The sequence below is a fragment of the Leguminivora glycinivorella genome, chromosome 2, assembly GCF_023078275.1.
Source record: "Leguminivora glycinivorella isolate SPB_JAAS2020 chromosome 2, LegGlyc_1.1, whole genome shotgun sequence".
NCBI lineage: Eukaryota > Metazoa > Arthropoda > Insecta > Lepidoptera > Tortricidae > Leguminivora > Leguminivora glycinivorella.
In genome coordinates, this window is record NC_062972.1 from 21,032,341 (window position 1) to 21,047,406 (window position 15,066).

Here is a 15,066-nt window from a genome sequence, read left to right on the forward strand (position 1 = left end):
TTATACAGACAAACACGTTGCTACAGATGTAGTGCGAAAGCCGAAAAGCTTGTCCTTCGTATTTTTATGGAAACGTTCGTATTTGCCATGCTAGTTCAGACATTGTCAGTACGTCTTATTACTGAGACTGGCTGAAATAGAATCACACGCTCGTACATTTTCTTAAAAGTACGAAGAAATTCTTTTCGCACTAAATTTGTTATCTGTGAGTAGCCTCATTTCTTAATTAATTAAAAAAAAAAACAATTTTGAGATGCCTATAATTCTAGTATAAGAAGCTCTTTGATGTGATATGTAAAAAAAACTTTCATTTAAAAATCTTTATTTTTACATTACCTAAAGTGACCCCTATGATAGAAATGTATTAATGTCAGTTACATGTCCGTCTTTGGGTCATAAGGTTAAATACATCTATCAAATTTCAAGTTATTCGAATCCGTATTTTCGGAGAAAATTGGCTGTGTCTGTGACAGACGGACGGTGGTCCTATAAGGGTTCTGTTTTTCCATTTTGAGGTACGGAACCCTAATACAACAAATTAAAACTGATTTAACAATTTTTTGTTATATTTTCGCCATATTATTCCTTAAAATTATAATTCATTGCAACTTTCATATCATACTACTATAGAAATATTACCAGTAAGATTGGTAAAATACTCGGTAGTATTGGGAATATTACTGGTAATATTGGTAGTTTACTAAATGACGTTAGGTAGGTATTATTTTTTGTTATAATACAGTGCAACATGTCTCCTTTGTATCAATAAACACAAAATAAATATTTTTTATCTATTTTTATGGCTATATTTCTCTAAATTACCGCTAAGTGGTAATATTACTAGTAACATTACTGGTAAAATACTCGTTTTAGTAATATTACCGGTAACGACCCATCACTATGTGTGAGTAATAGACATTTAAACAAAGAAATAATGTGTGATGTTATAATTATCACACATTATGTTTAGAGTTTTATAAATACTTACTACCAACTAAAATGCACACCAACCCATTTGTGATTTTGTGCACCAAAGAACTGGCCCACTTATTAGTGTTCGTAACGCCCCGTTTTCACGAAGTAAGTAATAATAATTAGGCACCTAAGTCAAAGTTTAGTTGTTAACTTTAAAATTTTTGCTGCTAAATAATACAAGTTAGTTATAAAATAGGTAATTTTGATTTATTTAAGGTAAATACTTGGTTTCGTCAAATTCATATAGAAATTAAGCATCTATTATTGGAATTCTATTTACGGTACTTTCCCATTCACAAGCCGCCGTAGCAGGTCCGTGGCATGCCACGTTTCGTGCTACCAAAGACATATGTAACGCCGTATAGACGGATAAAGTCTAAGAAAAAAACGTACCTCAAAGCCCTAGAGAAAAAGGTACGGTGGCGCTAATATTAATATTTGACATTTTAACACATATATCAAGCTAATAATATGGGCCAAATTGTCAAGTTGAGGTACAAAAGTTTTAAGCTTGTGTCGAGAGATGGCAGTCTATGCACTATGATTACACATTTTACTTTGACAGTAACTCTCTATAATACTCGATCCTCTTTGGTGCTACGATAGCAGTCACTTGGTTTAACTTTAACCCTTAATTTGTCAAACCAGTCATGGTCGTGAGTTCAATCGTTCTTAGTGCTCAATAGTTCTAATGCGGTAGTTATAATGATTGTGATTCGGAAAACAATACAAAAAGAAAAGATTGTTCGAAAATTGGAAGAAAAGAGAGTTGGGTCGAATATTGTCACATTATGGGTTAATCAGAAGTGTAATCATTTCAAAATCAGTTGCAAACTCACCCGCTTTTACCTTGTAACCCGCTACAATTTCGCTGGACAACCTCCAAGTGCTTACTGTATGCTGCCTCGTGTTTAACGTATATAAAATAGTTGTATACACGCCTGATTGCGACTGCTATCGCTAACATAGTAATACAATTATGGGATTTGAGTTGTGGTCAATTGCAAGATTACATTTTGCGGAAAGGTTATATTGGGTTTTGTTTGTTTGTTGTCGTGCATTGTTCGAATAAGTAGTGAACCGCTCTATTGACGCCATTGGATATTTATAAGAAAAATGAATAATGTATATAGGTACTTACATACTTGGAAAAATCGAGCTATATCACCGCGGCTCGGGGACCTGCCACGATAGCAGTGACGTAGGTTCGTTTCTAGCTTTGGGCACTAGTGACCTTTTCTTAGTAGGTAAATATTATGGCATTGATTTGAGTTCCATGTATTTTTCTTCTCTGCCGTTTTGTGCAAATAATTTGATAATGGTCTAGTATGTTGTTGGTCTTATTCTTTGGTATTATAAATAGACGTCTTTATTTTTAAGGTTTGTTCAAAATTACAGTTACTAGTAGATATAAGTCTATTAGGTATATACCAATTTTTTTCATCGGGTAACATTACTGAAATTATAGGGATGACGCATGCCTTACTTCGTGTTCTCATGCCTTTAAAAGGTTAATTTGTCAACGCCGTGTCATCGTGAATGATAGGTACGATACACAGTTATAAGAAAGGCACCTTTACCTATTGTAGTAGGTATAAAGTGTTGTAATGTTATATTTTCGCATATCGCGCTTCCATCAGCGCGACGGTAATCTCGCGGCCGCGCGACAAACGTCGTCAAAGCACTTTGTCGCAAAGAAGCGACGCTACAGTTGCGGCCAATCACAACGGCTAAGGATGCAGTTTTTCGACGTCATAATACTTTGTGATATAGTAACTATGCTAGGATTATGGATAAAATATTATTTTTTCTTATATCAGAAATCAACGAACAATTTCATTTCATACAGTAAGTTGGTTTGGTAGGTGTAATAGTATCCTTCAACCGCCCGTGATACACAATGTTTTTCATCACACTTGCGAGGTAATAACTAAATTTTATACGCAATGTATTGACATATCTACGCTGACATTTCGAACATTAGACCGCCATCTTGTAATTTTTGACAGGTCGTGGAAGGAAGGCCCCATCCAGGTATTCACTTTACCGCCCCAGGGCGGTAAAATAGCTCCATACGTGTCAGTATGCAGGCATGTAATAACACCGATTACGAGCGAGTGTGATGAAAAATTTATGAATCCTTATATATTATGCCTTTTACAACGATAGGTACTTGTTTTCAATGAAAACGTATCATATTGTCATTTGTTGATAAGAGACCAAAGATTCATATGGTGGAAAGGTTATGGAGGACCTCTAGTTGGTTCAGTGTGCAGAGCGTTGCATTAGTGATCACCTACGTAAGTCCCACTTTTAGATTTATTCGAAGCAAAAATATTCGTTGAATAAAAATCTTTACCAGATGCATTTTATTTGTCTTCAACTGTATCCGGATACTTTGATGTAGGTTGTGGCGGACACAAAAAGCGCTTGCAGCGAGAAATCTCATGGAAATTGGTTTTGGAATGAACGAGCTAAGCTGTTTAAATGTCTCGAATAAAAATTGAAGTGGATAAACTAAAATTCAATTTATTCGATGCCACACTAAAAAATATTGCAACAAGCCTTGGCCGAACCTACTCTGTGGCTGAACTAAAGCGGTGTACAATAGATTAAAGACGATATTTTTTTTATAGCTGATTTGATTTTAGGATATAGATTTATTTTTACTTAACTAAATAAATATACTTTTTTAGAGATAACAGATAATCACATGACCTTCTATCTAAATATATAAAAGAAGAAACTGACTGACTGACATATCAACGCACAGCCGAAACCGCTGGTCCTAGAGATTCCAAATTTGGCACGTAGGTTCCTTATAAGGTGTAAAAGAGCACTAAAAAAGGATAATATTGCTTTTAGTACGCGGGCGAAGCCGCGGGAAAAAGCTAGTATTAAATAACATCGATACATAGGTACTAGCGGCATGATTTGAACTTTGAGATGGATCAAATATTAGCTTATAATAATATATGATACGGAATAGCTTATAATAATATAAATACATCAGTGTCTAAATAACGTTTTTTGTTTGAATTCTAGCCATTAGAATAAAACGAGCTAATATTTAACATATCTTCTATTTTACATACATACATACATACATACATACATACAATCACGCCTGTATCCCATAAAGGGGTAGGCAGAATACATGAAACTACTAAAGCTTCAATGCTACTCTTGGCAAATAAGGGGTTGAAAGAAAACGAAACTGTGACATTGCAGTGACAGGTTGCCAGCCTCTCGCCTACGCCACAATTTAACCCATATCCCATAACCCAACCCATCTTCTATTTTATAGTTGGGAAACGAGCCAGACGGGGCGTCTAACGGGAAACGCAACATCATAGGAGCTACATATGCGTTGCCGACTCTTGAGAGCGCTAAAAACCCCACTTGGTAAACCCATTGTCGAAGTCCAATGCTAATCACAATTTACACTAAGATTAGATTCCCTCCAGAGAGAGAGAAAACTATGTGCGTCGTATTTTCTATTTGATCACTGTTTTATGATGATATTAGTACTAATAAAACATTTTAGTCAAAGAGTTACATTAAAAGTATTAGAACAAACTTATTTTCCCATAAAGCTCCCAAACAATAGAATTTAAATTGCTGGACATTTCAGTAAATAAAGCAGGTGGGATTAGGGAAGTGAAAGTGCCGACCCTGCTTAACCCTCCAGCCGGGTTTCGAGTTAACGAACTTTATTTTTAGGTTTAAAGATTCTGTATTTGCTATACATATTTATAATTTTATCATTGTAGAGTGGAAGAAGAATAGTTATTTGATTTTAAAGTGTTTTTGGAATTTGTTCAGTCAGTACTGTATCGGTTATACCTACAATAGGCGAGATGACTAAAAAAAACTAATTAGTCCGTCAGTTAGATTATGAAAGAATTTTAGACACGTATTTTTTCTTTTTTCTCGTAAACGAAAAATTACGACGGTACAGTGCGTTGAAGTTTCGAGTGACGTCATGCCTAGGTACAATTTTTACTTAGAAGTGACGTCACAAGCCCTCACTCCGGAACTTTGATGCTCTATAAATTATCTTAGTATTTTTTCAAAAATATGTGTTCAGTATTTTTGGACGATCTAACTGACGGACTAAACAGAATGCCATTTTTTATGTAGTCGTCATCCCTATTATGTTTCTGGTAACAACGGGTTGTCACGATACAATACAATACAATACAAATATTCTTTATTGTTCACCAATATAACAAGATTACATCACATAACTTTAATTAACTATGGTAGACAACAGGCGGTCTTATCGCTAAAGAGCGATCTCTTCCAGACAACCTTTGGGTAGTGGAGACAAGACACAAAAAACAACTGATTTGAGTAGGTGATGCAGTGAGTGATAGAAAACGTCAAATAATCTTAATACTAATAAACATACATAAATAGGAATTAAAATAAACCTAAATATACCGTACATATTTAAATACTATAACAACACAGCTACGAATGTACATAGATCAAAAACAATGCGGCCAATAGCGATAAAGGAAAATGAAACAGGACCATCAATAAATATTGTATTATGGAATAGATAAATAATGCTCTTTTACTTGACTTTTAAAAATGTCAAGAGACTTAGCATGCCTTATGTCAATAGGTAATGAGTTCCACAACCGAACTGCCTGGAAAGTAAAGGAATCGTTGAAGAATTTAGAAGAAGATGACGGGACTTTAAGAAGATAATTTCGGGAAGATCTGATATATGTATTTGGCACTTAGGTTAGGTTAGGTTAGGTTAGTGTGGTTTCCCCCCCGAGGGTGCCCACCTTGCCGTGGTGGGGGGGCTTAGTAACCGTGGACTGGTCACCCACGGCGAAGCTAAGAGGTACCCAGGGCCGGCTTGTTGCTGGGCGAGCTGGCCCGAGGAGGATGCTCCAAATGGGCTTGTAAAGCCCACTTGAGACGCATTTGGGAGGACTGCCGTGGGAGGGAAGATCCGGCAGTATGGGATGCCGCTCTGTGCCCTCCCTCGGTAGCCGAGGTGGGATCGCAGGGGGAGAGGCGTGATGGTATAGCGGTGCGCCACTCTCCCTACCCCCTGCGACCTTGGCGGGGCCGCTCCGCTGTAGCGGCATTGGTGGGGCCGCAAGGGAAGAGGAGTGCCGGTATTACGGTGCGCCGTTCTCCCTATCCTTTGCGGCCGACTTGGTTAGCGGTGGAACCAAAGACCATGTCCACCGCCGGGCGCCGGAACTCTTCTGGCGCCCATGGCCTCTTTGTGGCGGACTCGAGGGGGTCCGTCACTGTACCCATAAGTGGCCGAGGAGGAAGGTGCGCCCTGTCATCTGGCGCATTCATTGTGGAGGGCCGTTGGGCATCCGCGTAGGAGCTGCACGTGGGCGGCTGCCGCCGGCGGGGTCGCCGTTGTGAGCGCAAGTGTTCCGGTAACCCCGCCAACAAGGCGGCGAGGTGGCATGTGGGGGGGGGGGGTTTAGTGGGTATACCGTGGCCTCATTAGCCAATACGGGAGTCCCACATAACCGCTCGGGTCCCCCCTCGCACCCGAGTGGTATGCGGAACGCATTTTCCCCCCCTAAACAAAAATAAAAAGAAGGTTAGTGTGGTTATAGTACTTTCGATGCTGTACTGTGTTAGTTAATAAACTTTTTTTAAGAAAATTCTTAAAATATTTCACAATTGTCAAAGTAAAACATTTCAAAGTTATAATAGAATCTTATTTTTTTTCTTATTAGAGTCAAAAAGCCAAGTGCGAATTCCACTCGATCTTTTTTTTTATAGCGAACAGTGGTTTGTGTATTTCATTATTGTACCTCTATGCACAGGCAGTACCTATACTCGTACATTGATTTAAAATTTGCCAATGTTGACACTTCTTTTATTAATTAATTAATTACTTACTTACTTACTTCACTGGCTCAGCGACCCAAAAAGGATCTTGGCCTCCGACACAAGAGATCGCCACTCTGCCCTATCCTGCGCCACTTCATGCCAGTTGGGTACACCAAGTGCGGACAGGTCTTTCAGGGCTTCCTCGCACCAGCGATATCTGGGACATGGGATATTAATATTAATTAATTAATTTTATTTATTACATCAGACAACAAAGGGCCCATAATGGTTAGTACTTATACATTATTGAGTATTTTAAAACTACTTGTTAGTATAACATAAACAAAAAGTGTTGTGTTGTCTCAACAATACAACAATACAGCAATAAAACACTCACCTAGTGGCGGCCATGACACACTCAAAATGCCGCGCTATAGGTAAGTCATATCGACAGGCTATAGTAGCCAGGATGGGGTTGGTACTGGCCCGCACTCTACAAAGCAACGAGGCAGTTCTTTTGCGTATTATGGCATAGTAGTCATCCGTGCGAGCTTGTGCGAACATACCTGATGCGCTGCAGAAACAAGACAGCCCCAACAACATCCTGAAACCATTATTGTAAAGCACGCGCAGAGAACTGATAACAACAAGCTAATAACAAGCTGCAACTAAACTAGAGAAACGATATATGCAATACAAAAAAAAACCTGCATTGCTTCTGTGGTCTTTTTCTAGACCACCTTATATGAAACCACTTTGAAACTCAATTTCGTACTGGATGAGGATCACTATTTAAAGTCACATATTTTATTCAGAATATTCTACGGTGTTTCATATCAATTATTAAATAAACCTGTTATATAATAAATATTTGTTTACAAATCGCTCGTATAAAATCAACCCACCTCGTAATCTCCTGACAAACTTTTGTTTCCAATCTGATGGTGAAATGAATTGTACAGAGTTTCCTTGCAAGGGCCAAATACGGAATCCGTTGGAATTAAATACTAAAAGGGTTTATTTAAAGCCTGTAATCTCGTTTCTCAGTTGAAATTACGGGCGTAATTAAATAAATCAAGCGATTACGGCGGTCCATCGTTCCGTCTTGTAATTTAGTAATCTTTAATGTCTTAATTGGATCTGCTGAATTAATTAACTATCCTAATAGATCGGAGGTTAAAGGTTATTCTAATTATAGAATAAAATATCGAAAATTCCTTTTTTGATGTTTTGTAATTCCATAACACGACGAGTGGAAGCCTTAATCCAGCTAATACCTTAAGCTATATGCGTTATGCCTCTTTTAAGGTGATGGTAGAAAGCAAAACGCCTGATTGATAGCATAAGACAATAATTATAGGTAAATATTGAAATGAAAATAAACGAGGATTTGGAACTCAAATGAGACTGACCTTCAAAAATGACTAAACAACAAGTAAGGTTATAACACCGCTCGTACATTCTATTCTAAGCGTTGCAGTGCTTATCTGTTTCTCCTTCTGGTCAGTGTAATAACTATCTGATCTCGTGATAAAAAAAATTGTAGCCCTTACCGGTCGTCAAATGCGGGTGATACGGGGATTACACAAGAATTCGTTTTGTTCGTCCAGTTGATCAAATCAAGACTTGATAGAATCAACTTGCGCTAATGTCCCCTGTTTATTTTAATATGATGCTACTTTAACAGTGAACGTGAGCCGAATAAGGCCCCCCCCCCCCAGTTTATGTCGGGGTTTATTCCGTGCCTGATGCGCTCATAGTACGTTCATAATACGATGTAATGGGTAGAAGCCATCGCCATCTCCCGTTTGGATAACCCTGGCCGGGCTCCAAATAATTACGCGGCCCACTCTGCGGTTGCACCACCCTCTGAAATCGTCTGTGACTCCATTTTAGAATCTTATTGTTTCCACTTAAACTCAAAGGGTATTTAACACGAAACTTATCTAAGTCCTGGTGGTGAAATCTGTGTTACTATTCATATTTCATGGATAGGTAATTGGGAAAAATTTTGTTAGGTGTACTTGGTTTCCTATGTCCGAACTTGTATTTTAATGCAGTGAGATATTAATTTAAGCATTACTATTGTAGAAACACATAATGTACAAGAAGTGGACATAAAAGACCACCGGCCAATCATAGGATAAAGCAGAAATAAATATAAATAAATATTATACGACGTCCTTACACAGATTGACTAAGTCCCACGGTAAACTCAAGATGGCTTTGGTGCAGGTACTCACGCAACGATATATACAATATACAAGTACTTATATACATCGAAAACATCCATGACAGAAACAATCATCGTTGCTCATCACACAAATAAATGCCCTTACCCGGATACGAACCCAGGACCGCAGCGTAGCAGGCAGGGTCACTACGCGCTGGTCCAGGCCGGTCGTCCAATAACAATAGAAATAGCTACATAAAACATATTTTAGCGTAGGTATACATACAGGCATAAACGTTTTTACATAGGAATAATATTCTTCTATGGAAACTTGCAGGTATATATATTAAATATATTAAAATAATCCAATTGATGCAAGATACGAGTATATTTAAATTACGTTTGATCCATCACTTAGAAACGTCATTTTCCAGAGTTTATATATTATTTCGTAGCTAAAATCTATGATGCTATAAATCATTATATTAACAAAGTAACCACAAAGTAAAAGGGGGATAGATAGGCTATTGGAGTTGGCAACCAGCCAGCGAATCATCAAAATATTTACGTTGCGAGATTACCGCCCCGATTATGATCTCGAACCGATGAGAATGGGGTGGAGATGATGACGATAGGGGTTGAACATCGAGTAATGACTATTTACTGAAATGCTTGTTTTACAACTCAAAAGTAAGACTACCTGTGACCAGCTGATCTGGATATCTAGCCATAGCTTATGAGAATTGCTTGCACTAACTACTAAAGCGAAACTCTTTGTATCACTCTTTTATATTATCCACTGCGTCAGTGACTGTTGCGTTTCGTTCGCTACGAAGCATAATAAGATTTTCAGTACAGATGGTGTTTTTTTTTACGCACTAGTGCGAGAAGTGGTTCATTATATGCTAGGTCGAAACTTTGGAGGCTCATCTGTACTGAAAAACGTCGTACAATACATGTGCGAAAAGGAAATTCGACACTCGTATCGATTTAAAACACTCCCTTCGGTCGTGTTTTAATTTATCGCCACTCGTTTCGAACTTCCTTTTTTACGCACTTATATCGTAATGTACTATTTCAGTACAGATGGTGTTTTTTTTACGCACTAGTGCGAGAAGTGGTTCATTATATGCCAGGTCGAAACTTCGGAGGCTCATCTGTACTGAAAAACGTCGTACAATACACGTGCGAAAAGGAAATTCGACACTCGTATCGATTTAAAACACTCCCTTCGGTCGTGTTTTAATTTATCGCCACTCGTTTCGAACTTCCTTTTTTACGCACTTGTATCGTAATGTACTATAGCGCGTTGTCTACTCACGCAGAATGATATCGTCGGGTTTACGCGTTCACTGTCTACGTTTTCGTAGCCCTACGCTCGTAACCGTAGCCTTGTTGTCGCTTCGTAGAGAAAATTGACTACGAACAGAGCTACGGGTCTAGCCGAAGTGTTGTAGACTCTGCGTAGTCACCGAAACGCAATCAGGCTCTGTCACAGCAATATAGAAGAGCGATAGGGAGCCATGCGCTTGGCGAGGAATAGATGCCTATGGAGGGACCTAGTCTTCAACAGAATGACATGATGTCACGATCCTCAGCATTGAGGGACCGACTGAAGAAGAAGGGAGAGCCAGGTGCGATACGCCTACGAAGCGTTAGCGATTGTGACGTTGTCCAGATACCGAGTTTTCAAAGTCGAGGTAAAATTAAAACAAATGAAACTCTTAGGGGTTCGTAGAATCGTGACCGAAATAAATCGAATCCGTACATGTACATTCACACAAGTACTCAGCATTTTCATACATCTATCCATATTCAAACAAAAAAAGGTCATTGCTTATTTATGTTTTATCAGTATTGCATTAGAAACGAACTACTAGAATAGGACCATTGGGAGGCAGTTACCCAAAAAACTGGACAGTATTTACTCTATTTTTCACTACCGAGTATCCACTGCTCACTTGTTTAATCTTTTTGGTATCGTGAATATCCTCGCTGCTGCATCAGTGATTTTTGCGCCGTTAGTTTACCAGTACTTCGTTTTCGTAGTGACATTTTAAGCGAACTTTTTAGTCTAGTATCGTCAAAGCGTGTAAGAGTTTGCGTGCATTTGTTTTCTTTTTCTATCTGTCAAAGATTGTTGATCGACAGTTGGTTCACTAATTCGTCGTATTTCAATGCGACATCACGTTTTACTGAGAAAAATCCGAAATAACCTATCTATATGTAAATAGGAATAAATCCAACTAGGGAACAAAATCAAAATAATTGAATGAATATTTTATTTGTTTTGTAAAGTATTTAGTTACACTATTATAATATACCATAATATAAACTGACATAGATATCGATTATTATACTCGTATACTAAATAACAAAAAATAAAACCGCCTTCAAAAATAAGTGTGTTACAAAACACGGAGAAACTAAAAAGCCAAAAATAATAAAACTTTGAATTCAGATTTCTTATCGGATTGCAATAATCTAAACATCCCAATTATAAACAAATCAATTCTTTTTGTAGTCGGTACCAGACCTGTTCGTCGCATTGCTATTTCCTGTTTGCCCCACCCAACCATACTCAGGCTGGCCCCGACTCCAAAAATAATTGATTTGTTATAATTGGGATGTTTAGATTATTGCAATCCGATAAGAAATCTGAATTCAAAGGTTTATTATTTTTGGCTTTTTAGTTTCTCCGTGTTAACACGCTTATTTTTGAAGGCGGTTTTATTTTTTGTTAAAAAGTTTATTTATTTGTTGATTTTTAGTGGTTCCTAGTGATATTATACTTATGTATCAGTCCGAATATATGTACAGTAGTGAAAGAATTATCCTTTAACTCCTAACCGTTGAGGAGTTGACCTTCCATCATCAGCTCAGCCACATACAATTATTACCATCAGGCGTAAATACTGGTGTACCTTTGAAAAATACACTAAAAACATTACATGTGCCTATAACATTTGAAGAGTTCCCTCGATTTCTCCAAGATCCCATCATCAGACCCCGACTTGGTGCCAATGGGACCATCTCGGGGTTATACCCATTCGATCAAAAAAAAATTTTGAAAATCGGTCCACGATTTTCGGAGATATCGAGTAACATACATACAAAAAAAAATTAAAAAAAAATTCAGTCGAATTGAGAACCTCCTCCTTTTTTTGAAGTCGGTTAAAAAAAGCGATGAACTCCACCAGTGGCCGAGTGCGTAAGCTGAAGCTTGAAGCCACCGGTAGACTTGATCAGATTTTTATTAAGTGTATACTACATAGGTGTATATTGTAAAATATTATCTACTTCAGATCTTATTTGTAACTCATTTTAAATTAACTTTATACCCTGGTATACTGTTTCAAAAATTTGTACTACCAGGCAAAAGGGAGTAGATATTGAAAAGGGTCAACATGATAGCCACGTAGTGTTGTCCCATTTTCTTACACTGATTGATTTGACAGGGACGACACTTCGACGTAGCTATTTATTAAATTCTACTATTTTTTCCAGGCTCTACTTACAATTTTTGCAAATATTATGTATCATAAATGCACAAGACCACCACCACCACTTACTCGTAAATAGATGGAAGTGATAAGATCACAGCAAATTCAAAATTAGCATTTCAAATTCGGACAACGAAGTTATGATGGCTAATATAATTCTCCTGTTAACCAACCGATGAATATTGAGTTCACTTAATCTCACTGTCAGCTATACAGCTATGAACCGTTCGAGAGCATTCAATAACTATTGATATCGGGTTACTTGTCGATGTCTAAATATATGTTTTCACTTATCAATTGTCCAGTATATTCATTGCAAAGGTATGTTTAGCAATTCTCAATAATTGTGTACTTGACTTTGACCAACAGCTATTTATGTTGTTGGTTAAACTCCATTTATTTACGTAAAAAAGACTAAGCAGAAAACTCAATATCTATCTGAAATCTAAAATAGACCTAAAGGTATTTTATAAATTTTATCACTGACACTAGCGATATTTCTTTGATGTATCGCAATATTTTCAATGCTGATTCGTTGTTTGAGGAAATCGACACCTCTTTGGGCACTAAGGTACGTCAACCTGTTTGTTTTTTAGTAATAGACATAAAATACTTAGGCGCCAACACTGTAATTATGGCTTGGCTGTGATAACTTCGAAGAACTGTTTTTATTTTTTTGCATTTAATAAGTCTATCACGAAGGTCGTAAGAGTCACTTGTAGGATAGTACCTACCTATTGAGATAAACAAAACTTGAGCCCTGTCACAATCCCCCCAAAATGAAAGATCCCACAATAGGTGCCATGACCTGCATATTAACCGTCAAAGTGAAGCGGGTTCGATGGAATTACTCGAAACTATGTGTTGAATACGAATTAACTCAATCAAGTTGATAATTTCAATCCTATTGACATGCAAATTAGGCCCAATTTGAGATTGGCCAAGGCTTGATACGTTTGCCATGACATGGCATTTCTAATCGAGGATATGATGAAGGATTATTGCAAATTACGAAACCATAATGAGGTAGGTAATTATTGACTTATTTGTATGTAGGTACGGGAGTCCGGAAGACGATCAGACGGGAGACAAGTGTACAATTTCATTAAAGAGCTATTAAAAAATCCAATCATTAGTTTTGTTTGAACAAGATGTACTTATGTAAAGCAATAGTTTTGTATTATCAGAGGCATAATATGATATTGGTAAGACAAATTCCCTCTTACATAAACAAAAAAATCAACTGCCAGTTCGATTACAAGGTACGCGCCATACCATTATTTTATACCGTATCATACTCATAAAGTTTAGATTTTTCTCCCAATACTGCGAGCAATCTTATAAAAATATGACATAAATAACCCCCACTGTGTTATGAGGGAAAAATACATAAAATGTAACACCGAGTCTCATGGAGCGATACAGATAATTTCGGTACAGAAAAGGCCAGTCCTCTGGGAACAGGGCACTTAAAATGGTGCTTTCGTAAATAGTACTCACCGTACCCTGTTATCTAAACGATGTTTTTACTTAGCGTCTTTTTGCTAAGGAGATTTGCAATTTTTAGGAGTCAGAATTTTTAGAAAACAGAGAGCTGGTAATGATGATTGGTATAGTTTCTATAATATTTTCCAGAGACTTTTTTCTTTTTTTTTATACACTGTATAATTATTCTTACACCGGCCACTGAAAATCTCAGAAGTTATAAGATAAGCACTTATGTAATGTATGTATGGCACATCGCTACCTAGCAATCTACCGGGAGCAAGTGATGAGAAATTGCCATGAAAAATATTACAGTGCAGAGCTAGTTGTGGCACAATAGCAAAATATTAGGTAGGAACATACCATTTAGATATATTTTGCGAGGCCTTCTAATGGTGCGTTAAGGCAGAGCTTCAGAGACATGGCACTGGCAACCAAAGACAAAAAAAACTCCATATGAGAAAAATAAACTCTAAGAAAAAAAATCGTACCTCGTAAACATCACGACAAATTAAACTCGTCCACCACCCGGCCACACCTTGATTGATGCTTGATTATAATATGGCATTAATATAAATATTTGACAATTTTAAATGAGTCAAATTATCAAATCTCTAATGTACCGAGAGACGGCATTCTATTACTACACATTTAACTTTGACAATAAACATCTATATGGACCATGCGATGTTTATGGCATTATTGTTTCCTTCTAGTCGCGATTCTACACAATATTCATTTCACACAGCTGAAGATTATCATATGCAATATTTTTCACAGTCATTATTTCTACACAATCTTAACTCTACCTAGTCACGATTTTACGCTTTATTATTTCCACACATCGATCTTCTTTGTGGCAAGTTGGCAACCAGCGTCATTTTATAGGCCCTACACGAATTACATGTGACGTAGTTAGTGTGCACCGTAATTGAGAAGAGCGTCGCACGACGGCATACTAATATAAAGCTGAAGTGGTAGGGCTCTAATTAATAACGAGACACAAAGTTCCCCCATGATACGACACTGTTACAGACAAAACTTGACTTTAAATAACAATATTAAGGAATATCTTATCCAATTAAATAAAATTGTGGAAAGCTA